Below are 16,046 nucleotides of genomic sequence, written 5' to 3' on the forward strand. Positions count from 1 at the left end.
AAGATTTCTTAACCTAATTTAAGTGTAGTTTGACATGATATAAATTAATCTTGGTAGTATGAAATGGGGGAAGATAGACAGGACATGTTCTCAAATTCTTGCTTTAAGTCAGAATTTTGCCATATTCTGCATCATTTACATCATTTACATCAATGTAAAATCTTTGAAAAGTTCTCTATAAGTCAGTGCAACATAAAATTGCCTACCATTTATGTACTTTTATGTGTGGTTGAAACAACCGGATTCATAATGGTTCACACTAATACTTGGGAAACCATACCTAGAAGGTGTATAAAATGTGACATGCCATAAAAAATGGAGCAATCTTATGATTGGAGAAAAGAAATAAAGTTGATTTTATCAGTGTTTTACATTCATATGTATATAAGTTTTACATATGCATAAGCTAGCATTTTTATTCAAACATTAAAGGGACCAAAGAATAATGACTTAGTCGTTGCTTGAAGACTTACGATCCATTCATAAACTTTAGAGGTATTTCCACTGTCTGAGACTATGATCTCTGAGTCCAATAAGAAAAGGTATTTAATGTTGCTTTACAAATTAAAGGAAGGAGAGTAATACATGTTAACAGTGACAATTTGCATATATAATCATATAATCCAAACACATTGAGAGGAATTAATAAGTAAAATTTCAATGCCTGAAGTCTAAAAGAATAATAATTATAATTAAGATTCTTGGAGCATCATGTTTGACTAAACTAAATTCTCAGTCACTTTCAGTAATAAATTGTACTAACATGTGGTTTGAAATGCCCCTGCTGGGCGTTTGGAGATGATATAATAATAATAATAATAATAATAATAATAATAATAATAATAATAATAATAAACCTTTCAAAAGTATTGCGTATCAAGACGACAATGACAGAAACAGATTATAGCCATCACATTCCTCAGAGTTCACAATGTACATGAGCTTTACACGAACATAAATTTATTATACATAGAATATTTGGGATAATATTGGTCACATTTTCTTGGATAAAATTTGTTCATCTCCCTTCAAGGTTTCTAGCAGTTCCCCAGTTACAAAAGCCAAATTTACAGAACTTTAAATGTTGAAATTGTTTGAATATTTCAGCTGGCTGGGCTGCCACAGAAGTATCTTAAACTGGTTCCTTAGACCACAGATGTGTTTTGCACAGACTGGAAACTAGAATTACAAAATTAAATCTGGATTCTTGGTGAGTCTTCCTTTCCTTGCTGTGTCCTTACCAACAGAAAAGGACTTCACAAGAGAAAAGCAGCGTACTTCCCTCTTATGAATTACCTGTCTCATGGACCCTACCCTGGTGCTCTAACTGCACTGAAAGGGGCAGTTTCCAACTTGATCTACCATGGCAGGCTGATATGCATGGGGGCTCTGCATGTATCTGCAGAGAAACCATGGAAGAGGAGGGGATGGAGCCGGGGCTGGGAGAGCAGGAGGCGACAGGGAGGAACCGGGAAGAGGAGAGGGAGGAGAAACTTGGATAGGGTTGTAAAAAGAACAAAACTAATTAAAAAAAAACTTAGAGAAAGAAAGAAAAGGGAGTTTCCCAAACACTATGGATGATAGCACAGCATTCAAATTGTGTATAAAAGAAATATACTCATAAGTAAAGGTAATTCTAGATTCTTTGAATGCTTATTATTTCACAGGAACCAAAAAATCTTTGAAAATAATATCACTTGCAAAAAAAAAAAACCAAAGCATATTAACTTTGCTCTCTGGTTTCTTCTTTCTATAATATTTAAAATAAAGCTCAAATGAATCCCAATTTCTTTCAGTTATGCATTGTTCCCTCTCACTATCTAAGTAAAATAAAGTTATACAAATGGTTACTTCAAATTATTCACACTGCATTTAAATTATTGAAAACCGGTGTGACATGCTACCCCATCAAAACCACAGTGACCTTCTTTGTGCACTTTGATTGTTCCTCATGTATTCTCCCTAGTGTCTCTCACACAGTTATTGCTATGCTGGTTGTAAAATATGTCACTTGCCAAGTTCTGAACTAGACTACAGTCAGGTGATCACAGCTTTCTAAAATACACCTCTCTATTTTCTACAACTACTAACAGTGATAAATTACCGGTGTTGCATTTGTTTAACCTAAAGTTATTAAGCCTGTTAGGATGTGTATTAATTGGTGGGATGTTGTCTACACTGTAAATGGAATTTCAGGCACCATGAAACCCATGGCACTGTCTATGTTCTTTGAGCTATAACATCTGATTTTTTTCCAACAACCAGCTTAATGATCAAAATTATCTGATGTCTACTCTAGTAATCTGATTTTAGCAGAATGTATGAGTGCACATTCTTTTCCTCTTATTAACTTGATTTTTATTTCTATTTACTTGAGCACTTCTGTGTTTGGCCACTCTAAGCTTCCAAGAAAAGCTATTAACTATCCATCCCGTTACTAGCACTTCTCCAGATGCCTTCTTGACTTCTTTCCCTTACATTATGTACTCTTTCAAGGTCTATTTAGCTGAGGGCATTAGCAGAAAGTTCTGTAGAATTATAATGACATGTGACGATTCCATTACCTCAGCCTTATGCACCCTATGGGAAAAGATTTCAGCATAGCTGAGTCATTCTGGATCACATGTTTTGCAAAAGTTAATTTTAATATTGTAAATCAGTTGAATTGTGTGGTCAGAGAGATGGCTCAGTGGTTAAGAGAACTTTGCTGTCTTCCTTATGACCGAATTCGGTTCCCAACACACACATGGAGTATTTATAACTTTAGTTTGAGGTGATCTAGCACCCTACTGGTCTCCATGAGCACCAGGCATACGAGCAGTATTCTTGCAAAGATGAGAGCAAAACATTTCAACATCAAAAGTAAGAATAAATAATTATTTTTTAAAAAACCTATAGAGCTAATAATCCATTTAGAATATTCTAAACTCTAACCTAAGAATTTTTGTGAATGACCCTCAAAATATGTCCCTATATCCATAAAGTATCCATGTGTGAGCCAAGAATATAGTTGTGTACAGTGTATGTCTTGTGGACAATTCATTTACTACATACCAGAAAAACTGAGGCTTTTATGAATTACTGAAATTAGGTCAAGAGGAAAGCGAACCTACTGAATGCATTTTCCACACAACGTTACCATCTCTGTATTGCTGCATGTTCTAACACGTGAGAAACACCCCTATTAAGTTTAATTTCATTTTCCAGGAAAGTATACTCCACAAACTGTTTAAACAAAAAGTAGTCACTTAAGGAATTTTTATTAACTGTGTCCCTAATTATACAGATACCTGCTTAAGATTAAAGACAAACTGATTGCCGAACATTTTTTGTTTTTTTCCTCTAACTTTTCCTTCTGTGCTGTTTTCAAATAAATGGACTCTTCAGTAAACCCTTTGTCCTGTGCCTGAATACAGAGATTTGAAATAGCAGCCCATCACAAACACCAGATTAAATGTTCTCACAGAAGTCTGCATTAACCACATTCAGGTTACTGACTAAACTCTGCACAGAAAAGAGTCCAAGGAAAAAATGCTAGGATGAAAGTTTGTCACATCGAGTACATAGGAATTATGGTTGCATACATCAGGTGGAAAGAGAGACAGTCCCAATATATTTTATACCTCTGCAAAATATTTTTAGAGCAGTTTTAAATGCATTCCTGAAAAGATTATCATATATCAAACCCCTCAATTTGATTTCTAATCTGTTACTATTTTAAAAGCTGTATATGTCTCTGTCAAAAAGTGATGGTAAATACGTCCCAGTCACTGCACATGTCAGAGCTTCCTTAAACTAGGGGATAATTGATTTGCAATCTGAAGTCAAGGAAGACTGCATGCCTTATATCTCAAAATAAAACTCAACGGATTTTAAATGTTTTTACTTCACATTGGTTATGAAAGTAGAGGAATGGCATTCTGGATTTCGCTTTAACAATATCCTGAAATTTTTCTTCAGTAATTCCATGTGTGAAAATTGATGACCCATCATTTAAATTATAATGCAACTATACAATGCTTTTTGTATTTTATTCTCTTTTAAAAGTTCTAAGTCAAAGCCTACATTTTAGCTACAGTCAGTTCTTTCCTTAAACCATGTTGGTCCTGGGAGTTGCACTCAGGTTGTTAGCCTTGGCATCAAATGGATTTATGAGTGGAGTTATCTTGGAAGCTCACCAGCATTCTGTAAGGCGGTTATTAATTAGCCTGGAATAGTGGCACACTCCTTTAATGTCTGCACTAGTAAGTTAGGAGCAGGCAGATCTGTCTGAGTCCAAGACCTTGCTCATCTACAGAGGGAGTTCCAGGCCAGCCATAATTACATGTTGAGATCTTGTCACCAAATAGATGAAAAGTAAATAAATAAATAATGGTAATTTCTATACCATAAGTTTTAGCAACTATCACTCTTCAATCATGATTATACAAGGACCTCACTTATCTATTCCCAGCCTAAATTCTCAACTTTCTTTCTTCCATTAAGCTTTTCTGCAGTGGAAATATAACTGTTTCACAATTCTGTGAAGACAAAAGCCTTTCCACGGTTGCTTACCATTGACATTCTTTATTTTTTTGTATAAAGATTATTCCTGTTAACTCATGTTTAAAATTATCTTTCATTTATCCAATCACAATTATCCAATATTTGTCAAATTTATTTCTTTAGTCAATATTCCTTGAGAACAATATCTTATCTCTGCTCTAAATATCATTTTGCTGATGTATGTCATTTCCAATCATGCTTACATATTTTATGACAAAGATGCAAATATTAACAATAATTATTTAATTGGAACATAATTGTGTCTTTAAACTCTTCAATCCCACCTGCTCTAGAATAAGATTTCTCTTGTTGAAGTTCCAGACACTGGGAGATTTTACTTTATCACCAAAATTAATAATATTTTACTCCCTTGAGCTGTTAGAATTTACATCGTGTCGCAGAGAGCTATACTGCAACATAATCTTTCTTTACCAGCTGTCCTTGATATCATTCCCTTCTGTTTCCTCATCTCTACACCACAAAATTAAGTTTACTAATCCAGTGATATCAAACAGTGCACTTGAAATGAGCAGGTGGATAACAGTGATTTAACAAGCGTTCACTTTCTTTCTTCTTTATTTCTATCAGCTTCTGTCTCTGCATCGATTTTTGCAAGTCTTTTTTTTTTTTTGGTATGCCTTTTCCCCAGGACACAATCCCTCGGTCTCATATCAAGTGTTACAATAGATCACCAGCTGCAACCTCTCTGTCAGGGAATAATAGGAATAAATCCGGCAGAAAACTATTTACGATGTCACCATAGTAGTGAACAGCACAGTGTTGTGGCTTTGGCTAGCTCTAAGCTCAAATTGTGAAAAAGATTTGAGTACTGTTAGCCACAGGAATCACATAGGATCATCCATTTTGACATTGTCTAGAAACATGCAGAATTCAACAGTATTTGGTCATCCCTGTGTTTGCAGACAAGACATCTAAAACAAGGACAGTCCCACGGCAATTTCATGAGGATGGACAGGATTATAAATTGCTCTTATTCACTCTGAATAAAACTCCAACTATGAATATGGAACAAAATAAAGTTAAAATAGTGGCAACACACTTACACAAGGCAATAGAAAATCTAACTTAGGGTTGCAACGATGGAGTATTTGAGTATTGAGTTGGATGTAGCCTCATAATAATAAACAGTTTGAATAGAATTCCTGGAAAGAAACATGTAAACAAAGCCAGAAGGATATTCAATAAAGTTTCTGCCTTCCAATGGCAAACAAGGATTCTTAGGTGTTAAACTGAAAATAGCTCTTTCAAGGAAACTAATCTAATATCAAGACAGTCAAGAGAGGTGAACCAATACTTCAACAGGCAAGCTCAAAAAAAAAAAAAGAGGCAATTTAAAAACTTGTGCAGATGCCTGTGGGGAAAAAAGCATATGATATAAAAATAGAAGTCAAACTAGAAAAAAAAAGAGTATACAGCAAAGGAGGGGAAAATTCAAGGATCGTTTATTTGGGGTCGGAGAGGTAGCCCAATAGCACAAATGTCTCGAGTGTTGGGTTTCACGTCCCATCATCCACAACAGGATGGTAACTCCAATTACAGGGATTAGGATGCTAACTCTGGTATCTTCACACCCACACTACATATGGCAACTCTCTGTGTTCCTCCTTACATTTTTCTCTCTGAGACTTTCTCTGTCTCTGTTACTCTGTCATTCTCTCTCTCTGTATCTCCCTCCCCCCATATATACAAATCTTTAAAAAAGAAAAATAAAATACAGAGTTGGAAAAGAAAAGCATGATGAAAATAGCATATAAAAACATTTAAAATTTTAAGATGACACAAAATAAATTCAATGATTTAATAAACTTTTTGCTCCATTTTACTTATTTCAGTATTTTTATTTGTCCTATTGACCTTTTGTTTATGTATTTTGGCTCCCACTTTGTGAATGGCTTAAAATGGGTGTTTCTTGGTTTCTTTTTTTAATTTATTTATTTTTATTATTTTATTTATTATTATTTTTTATTTCATTTTACATTACAGCTTTTCCTCCCCATCCCGCATCCCCCATCTCTACCCCCTACTCTGCCTCCCTTCCAGCCCACCTCCCATCCATTCCTCCCGACACGTAAGGGACCAAATGGGGCATCAATAAAGTCTGGCACATTAAGGCTGAGCATGGCATCCCACCATAGAGAACGGACTCCATCAAGCTAGCTCATGCACCACGGTGATAGATCCTGGTCCTACTGCCAAGAGCACCTCAGACAGTCCAAGTTTCACCACTGTGTCTCATGTACAGAGGGCCTTGTTCTGTCCCGTGGAAGCTCCAAAGCTGTCAGAGTAGAGTTCATGAGTTTCCATGAGCTTCGTTCAGCTGTCTCTGTAGGTCTTCATCGTGATCTTGCCCTCCCTTGCTCATACATTCTGTCCTTCCCCTCTTTGACAAGATTCCCAGAGCTGGCCTGCTGCTTGGTTGTGGATCTCTGCATCTGTTCCTTCAGTTATTCGATAATGGCACTATCGGGGTATTCACCAATCTGATGAGGACAGGGGAAGGCCAGTTTCAGGACCCTCTCCGCTATTTCTAGGAGTCTTAGCTGGGGTCATTCTTATAGATTGCTGGGAATTTTCTTAGCAGCAGGTTTTTCCTGAACCTAACAGTGGCTTTCTCTTTCAAGATATTTCTTTCATTATCAGCAGAGAGAAGATAAAAAAGAATGTCTATATGAATGGATAGAGAGATAGGGAAAATAATGAAAAAGTTATCAGAGGGGGGACATAATCAAAATATATTGTATATTTTTATCTATAGAATTTAAAAAGGAAAGAAAAATTATTTTTACAAAATATGTTTTTATTGTAGGTGGCCGGTTATTTGTTCCTGGCTACCCAGAACACAAAATAATCACAAAGAGATTATATTAATTACAACACTGCTTGGCTAATGACTTAAGCATATTGTTAGCTAGCTCTTATATCTTTGGTTAACTCATTTCTATTCATCTGTGTATTGTCACGTAGCTGTGGCTTACTGGAAAGGTTCCAGCAAATCTGTCTCTGGTGGCAGGCTACATGGCTTCTCCTGACTCTTCCTTTTTCTCTCAGTATTCAGTTCAGTTTTCCCTGCCTAGCTTTACCCTTCCCTATCACAGGCCAAACCAGCTTTTTTGCTCATTAAGCAATAAAAGCAACACATGTACAGAAGGGCTTCCCACACCATTTCCCCTTTTCTGTTTAAATAAAAGGGCAGGTTTTAACTTGAACATAGTAAAATTACATATAACAAAACAGGTATCAAGAAAGAATTACATTTATAATATTTATATCTGATTTATCTTTTATCATAACTAAGGAAAACTGCAATTGTAACTATCTATTCTTCAACTCCAACAAAGACTCCAGAAGAATACAATATTACACAAGTTAACAAAAAGTGCATTGTAAGCTACAATTAATTAACTAATGATTAATTAATTAATTATTTTCTAGATGTAAAAGTTTGCTAGCAGTACGCTTAAGTGATTGGCCAAGCAGTGATTTAATTAATAGCAGTTTTCTGAGTGATTATTTTGGGGTTCTGGACAGCTGGGAACGAACAAGTGGCCTCCAACAACATGTTTTGATTTTAATCTTTCCCCTCCCCAACTCTTCCCACTTTCCTGCCCACCAGCCTTATGCTAATTATTCTCTTACCAAGAAAACTAAAAACAACAAGAAAAAATTAAAATTAAACCAAACAGAAACTAGTAAGACAGAAACTTCCAAAACAAAACAAAAAGTTCAAAAGAAGGACAAAGAGTATCTGCTTTTTGTTGGCTAGTTATTCCTGGGCACTGAAAAACCCAGTCACATCTATGAAAGAAAACTGATGCTTCAATTTTGACAAAAAGTTAATTGCAAATGGGATTGATGATTGGGGAAAACACTGAGTGCTATAAAATTTATTAGTTAATCAATACTAAGAAATTCGGAATGATCTAACATTATAAATAAGATGCAGAAACCACTCTTGTCTTTAATGAGAAGATCAAGGATAGAAATATTAATATGTTGAGAGGCAGACACTAAAGAAAGAACAGCAAATAAGCAATAGGTAAAGAAAAAATAATGAGATATAAAAATTCAAATGTGAGAAGTAATATTTTACTTGTGAAGAGTTTTTAATTTTTTTCTGAATTTTTTTATGTGCTGGGATTTTATTAAAAAGATATCTAACATGGAAGAAATCAAGATTGAACCATTTTTCTTGATGAGTGAAATTAGATGCATAGTATACCAAAAAAAATCTAAGTAATAAAAAATAAAGTACTGCTACAAAAAAGTATATAGTCATCAATGTCCATATCCATCCAAGAAAAAAAGACTTCAGTTCAAGGAACTAGAATAAACAGGAACGCTCTGAGCCCTCAGCCAGCAGATGGAAACCAAAGAAAAATGACGAAGCAGAAATAAATGAAATGGAGAGATGAAATGTCACACCAACAAGCAATCAGAGATGAGAAAGCCCCAAATAAGAAAATGCCTTCTTAAGATCCAAAGACTACTTGGTCAAGCTTGTATTGTCATTTCTCAATTTCTAATTGATGGGGTGTGAGGGCATCATGGGTGGAGCCTCCCTGGGTATAAGAAAAGCAGGCTGAGCAAACCATGTAGAGCAAGCCAGTAAGTAGCACGTCTCCATGGTCTCTGTATCAGGCCCTGCCTCCAGCTTCCTACCCTGCTTGAGTTCCTGTCCTGACTTCTGTTGGTGGCAAACTGTGATATGCAAACTTAAACCATATAAATTCTTTCCTCCCTAAGTTTGCTGTATATTGTGTTTCAACACAGCAACAGTAACCATAATTGAGACAGGAGGTGAGAGAATAGAAGCCCCAGGCTTGAGAAAATGGAGAAAACAGCCAAAACCTGCCCAAGTAGGAGAACATTGAGAAAAACCTGTTAGTGCCATAGAGTAGCTTAAAGGTTTCTATTGCCTCTTAACTTCAACAAGAATGTACGATATGTTGTAGAAGGCTAATGCTGAATGCTGATTAAACAAGCGTGTGCACCACTCCATCACTTTCAGTGACGCCTACATTTAACTATAACTGTTACCTATTTATTATTATTATTATTATTATTATTATTATACCTCACTCAAAATAACTGAGTGAGAAGTAATGTTATAACCGAAAGGGCAAGGAAGACAAGAGTCTTACTAATAAACTAAAACAGGTGTGGGTATTTTATTCATAGATTAAAGGGCACAAAGGAATCAGCAAGGACTGTAACTTTTCCTAAGTGACTGGCTATGGTGAACTTTGTTAATTGATAACAACCAGATCTTGCCTAAACTGCCTTTTTCTTTAATTTTGGCTGAACTATTTATTTCTATATATTTTCTTTTTCTTTCTTCTTCCTATTCCAAGAAATTTGTTTCTTACAGAAGTAAAATATGACCTCTGATTAATTATAGAGTAAAATCAGTTATATATTGGCCATGAATCAAGCATGTCAAATATATTGCCATATGTTTATGACTTACTTTTTAGGTAGATATCACATTTTCTTTTTTTAATTCTAATTGCCCACTATAGAGCAGGTCCCCCTAAATTTTGCAATATATTTAACCTTATCATCTTTAGTTCTTTATCTTCCTGATTTGCCTTGATATACTCTGAACTTTCTATGATGCTAATTAAACTCTTCCTGTTTTAGATATTAAGTCATATGCTCGAAAGTAGGAATATGTCCATATGCAAATTGTAAATTGAGGGAAATTAAGTAGGTAAATTTAGCTCCCTTTATGTCATGAATTTAGATGTTCTAAAATGATCAGACAACACGGGGAACTTCCATAGCATGAGATTGACCCACAAAATTGTTTCACTCTAAATACATTCTCACTATGCAAAAGACTATCAAGTTTAATTGTTAATTAATTATTTAATTAATACAAGTTATATAATCTCTCAAAACTCTCTCTCATCTTTGCTTCTTCTTTATGATTAAAATTTCTCTGCTGTATTCACTGTCTATAGTTGCTACAACAAAACAGTCTTCTTGGACACTCCTCTTCCATGCCTGGTAACATGACCACATGAATACCCTTTCCAGGGTTTTCAGTTCTGTGGCCATATTTTCATATTTTGATTTCTTCCTGAAAAAAAAAACCTTGCTTCTATGATTTAGGACTCAGATTAATCCATTGCAAAATCATTTTATGTAGTAATAGGGGGAGCGGCGGCGGGGCTGCGTCCCCAACACCCCAAGCCGCCTGCCCTGCCCGGCTAGCTTATGCCCCGAAATAATTACACAGACACTGTATTCATTTAAACACTGCTTTGGCCCTTAGCTCTAGCCCTTACTGGCTAATTCTCACATATTAATTTAGCCCATTTCTAATCATCTGTGTAGCGCCCCTAGGTGCGCTTACCGGGAAGATTCTAGCCTAAGTCCATCCTGGGTTGGAGCTTCATAGCGTGCGTCTTCCCTGGAGCAGGTAGCATGGCGTCTCTCCTGCGTCTGCTCTGGAGAGCAGAGCTGCGGAGTCTGACCTCACTTCCTCTTCCTCCTGGCATTCTGTTCTGTCTACTCCTCCCACCTATCTTCTAACCAATGAAATGGGCCGAGGCAGTTCCTTTATTGCTTAGCCAATGAAATCAACAGATTGATATATGACACTCCCACATCAATTTTACTTTTATATATCCGACAAACACTATTTCTAAATAGAATAACCTTCAAGAGTTTGCTAAGAATATTACTTTAGAGGGACTTTGTTTCAAGGTTGTATAACTGTGTAAAAATTCCTAAAAATATCTAGTACAGTAATTAACCTGAATAGAAAGAAAATTAATTAAATTAATACTTTCATTTATTTGCCTCAGTATCATTTCCTGCCAGGAGAAACCAGAGAGAGAGAGAGAGAGACAGAGAGAGAGAGAGAGAGAGAGAGAGAGAGAGAGAGACAGAGAGAGAGGGGGGGGGGAGGGAGAGAGAGAGAGAGATTTTTGCAAGATAATTTATATTTCAATTTTCAAATATAGATTTCAAATTTTTCAAATTTTTGAAATCTATATTTTAAATAGAGAAGCTATTTTGAAGTGTTTGTTGTTGAACAATGGATTTCACACATGCTAGGCAAGTACTGTATGACTAAGTCAAATCTGCTCCATAGGTTTGAGTTTTTCATATAGGAATAAATGTATATTAAATAATATAGATTACATAAATTTTTGCACAAAATACAAAATATTAGAAATCAGAATGAAAACATTCTGCCTCACAAAATAACTATTTGTAGTAACAATCAAAACATTTTAATTTACTTTCTAAATGTAAAGTACTTCCATCCATTGACTCCAGTTTAAGACACTTAATAACCCATAGTTCATGCATGTAAGTCTGCATGAAAACAGAAGAGGAACAGACAACATGGTTAGATTGTACATACAGTTATTACGTAGAAAGGGTAAACAGAAATGCTCATAGCCACATATATGCAGAAAATCCAGGGAACTGTATATCTCAATTTGTATATATAAACTGAAGGCTAAATCTTGCTTACGCCAAGAGAATTTCCAACGGAGAATCTGATTGATATTGATGGGCATTTTCATTATAGGAAGTTTGGCTACACAGGGAGTGATAACAGAGATGCAACATATGAAGACAGGCAATCAGGGATGGGATTGGAAAATCCAGGTTTAACAGATTGATCTTGGTATGTTGGCCATAGGTTCTTTCTTCAAAGCTATAAAGAAAAATAAGTTTCTATTATTTCCACTACCCAGATCATGATATGAGATTGTATTACATATTATTTCCTTTGATATACTATTACTAATGAACATTCCTGAAGTTGGTAAATCTTGATTTTTGAGGGACATCATGCAATAAAATAAAACAAGCGCACTGTTAAGACTTGTCATTATATATACAATAGGAAAACACAAAGAACCTCTGTATCACCTAGATTCAAAGTGCTTTTCTACGTTCTCCAAAGGTAAAAGTGTACAAAAATTTCAGAAAGACAAAGAAGCCAAACTAAAAAAAAAGAGATACTGACATCAAAACCAAGAAAAATGTGGTGAAAAGAAAAATAAAATTATATCAAATGTAACCAAATATAATAAAAATGTAATCCAAAGTTAAAAATAAATATGCATGAGTCCATTCTGATCTATGCAAATGGTTGAATAAATTCATAAATTAGACAGAAGAAAAATGCTTCTTATAGAATAATTTTACATAACAACTTTAAGTATTCTCATACTACAAAAAAGTGAAACTTAATTCTCTGGGCATCTTGGACAGTTTTAGGAACTAACTTCCAGAGAACAAAGATGAGAAGTAGAAAAACTGAGGAGCAAGTTAATCTGGTCCAAATTGTCACCTCTTGCTGTCACCAATGATATCATATATACACAGTATACACTGCTGGAAACCAGGTACCAGGTGGCTATTATGCTTCTTAAATTCTCTTCCACGATGGTGTAAACTCAATCTAACTGTTCAGAAAGGGGAAGGTAACCTTTGAGAAGGGATGATCAGTTCTGCCATAGATGTCTGCATTATAGGAAAGGAAGACTGAGAAACTACACCAAGAAGAAATGCTAAACAGACAGGATAGATAAACAGTGACTTGGATTAGATGCTGGAGGACAAAGGGGTTATTCACAGAAATGCAGTAAATTTAATTCTTAGTAAATAATAGTGTAGTGATATTCATTTTTTAGTTTGATAAATGCTCTACAGATATGTGCATCATAAAAACAGAAGAAATGGAGTAAAGGTTATATAAAACTATTTCAATAACATTTTTTCTAAATATAATATTATTTAATAGTATATATTTCACTTTAAAATACTATGTGAATTCTCAGGGACACAATTTTATTAACGAAGAAATCTCTGATCGTGGTTTCAGGTCCAATCTTGCATGTTTTAGGTTTATGACTTCTATTTTATTATAAAATAGATGTGCCATTTTTAAAGGCTATTGCTATGGTATTTATGTATATCTTTTTCTATACACTAAAGTGAAGGAACAAAGGAGTAAAAAATGGGGGTTTTGTACACACTCCATCAGCAGAATGTTCAAAACTTGTTTTGTTAGGCTCCAATTTGTAGACCTTTCTACTTAATGCAGATTAGGCACAATGTTGAAAATTAGTACTAACACAAATCCTCTAAATGAACTACTGGTCAACTAACTCTCCAACCTAAAATTTAAAAGATTCTGAGAACACATGATACTAGGTAAAGATAAGAATTCCCAGCAGATTAACTAAAAAGTTATAATTTCACAAAAATATTAATGAGTTATGAAGTCCTATGACAAAGTAAGAGAAGGAGGCTGGAGGAGAATCAGAATCAGAATGACTCAGGAGTCCACCACTAGTTACAGTGGAGACTGTTCTGATATAAATGGAAAACAAAAGTAAACTGGTTATACCAAAATCCATGTAGTGTCGATGGTAATTTAGTCACAATTCCTAAAATATGCTCACATTCTAACTTGTAAGCCTGCAAATCCTCATTTTTATGGAAACTTAGTGGATGTGACAACTGTATTATCTTATGCTTTTGTTATGTATAGAGAGATGGCAGTAGATATCAATTAATTCTACTTTATTGCAAATAATCACTGTCCATGACAATAGTACAACAGGAGAGTTATGAAAAGTATAGAGATAAAGAAGATCTAGGGTTAAAATAGTGAGACTTGGATACACAATACATTTCAGTTAATTAACATCCGTTGAATTTAGGGTATGACAAAATTCAGTTTAGGTTTAATGTGTAAGGAAGAATACATTAGCAGAGAACTGTGCTCAGCAAAATTAAAATCTTAATATCTTGCTAAAGGGAATAAAATTTTCCTCTTCAGGTTATATAGAGTGTAAGGAAATGCTATGCTGAATACAAAGGCTACTTAAAAATCAAAATGGCTGCAATAAAAATAGAGTAAGTTTAGAAAACCTGTAAGTGGAATATGATAAGATTAAAATATATAAAAGCACAGAAGAGCTAAAATGTGTAATTTCCCAAGGAAAGTCATTCAGTTTCAACATGCAAATTGTTAATATATCAGAATTAATAAGCTCATTAAGAAAAATGAAAATACCAAAAAGATAGTATTCCACTGAGAAGTTCTATATGTAAATAGGTGATGAGCTGGAGGTGTTGCAAGAAAACAAAAAAGTAAACATCCTAATTAAACACATGCAATGAGAATTAGAATGCTTTTACATAAATTCTATGAAGATACAATGAAACAGCCAGGTTAAAGCATAACAGTGTCACACAGGTATCAAACCTTCAAAGCAGTGTTGCAATTTACTATTTACAGAAGTTCTTTCAGTAAGTTACATATTAGCCAGTCACCCAAAGCCATACACTAAAATCTTCCCAAGCATTCTTAGTAAAAGGAAAGTATACTTACTAAAACTTTGATTGATTGTATTAACATGCCATTCATTTCAATGAAGAAGAAAAATAAGAACTGCAGAACATTTTCCCTCATGAACATAGAAGAGAAATACTAAGCTTAGAATTAGAACTACGAATTAGCCCACCACAAGGTCCACCTCAACTATGAACTGTTGGAGCATGTGAAGGGAACATGCCTATCGATACAAAACTGCAGAATCTCCAGGAAGAAAAGATATCTAAACAGAGCCCCTAATGAGAGCTCTTTATCAATACACTTGCAGAAACCAAAGGCCTTGAGTCACATCAAAGACTCGTAGCAATGCCGGGCGGTGGTGGCGCACGCCTTTAATCCCAGAACTCGGGAGGCAGAGGCAGGCGGATCTCTGGGAGTTCGAGACCAGCCTGGTCTACAAGAGCTAGTTCCAGGACAGGCTCGAAATCCACAGAGAAACCCTGTCTCGAAACTGCCCCCCCCAAAAGACTCATAGCAATGAACACTTCCAAGTAGAGAGAAATTGGCTAAAGTGTATACCACGTGACTAAACAGGCCATACTACAGCCTCCACAATGAGATTCTTCTCTCGGTGTTTCTGTTGTTGTTGTTGTTTTGGGGTTCTGTTTGCTATATTTTAATGGTTATTTTTGGTTTTGTTTTGGAGGGGAAGTTGCAAGGAGAGGAGGTGGATGCCAGGAGATGGGGAGATAAGTGATATTCAGGTGCATGATGTGAAATACATAAAAATGATAAATGTTAAAAAGGGATAATAAAAACAACAATAATAATAAAATACAAACCAAATCTAGGAAAATATCAAAAAGATCATTTGTCAAAATCAGATGGGCCTCATCCCAGAGATGCAGGAATGGTTTAACATATAAAAATTTGTCAATGTAATCCACCATATAAACAAAATGAAAGAAAAAATTCATAATCATCTCATTAGATGCTGAAAAATTCTGTGAAAAATCTAACAGCTCTTCATGATAAAAGTCTTGGAAAGATTCGAGAAAGAAGGGACAAACTTAAACATAATAAAGGCAATTTACAGCAAGCCTATAGTCAACATCAAAATAATGAAGAGAAACTCAAAGCAATTTCACTAAAATCAGGAACGAGT

This window comes from Microtus pennsylvanicus, chromosome 22 (genome assembly GCF_037038515.1).
Source record: "Microtus pennsylvanicus isolate mMicPen1 chromosome 22, mMicPen1.hap1, whole genome shotgun sequence".
In the NCBI taxonomy this organism is placed as follows: Eukaryota; Metazoa; Chordata; class Mammalia; order Rodentia; family Cricetidae; genus Microtus; species Microtus pennsylvanicus.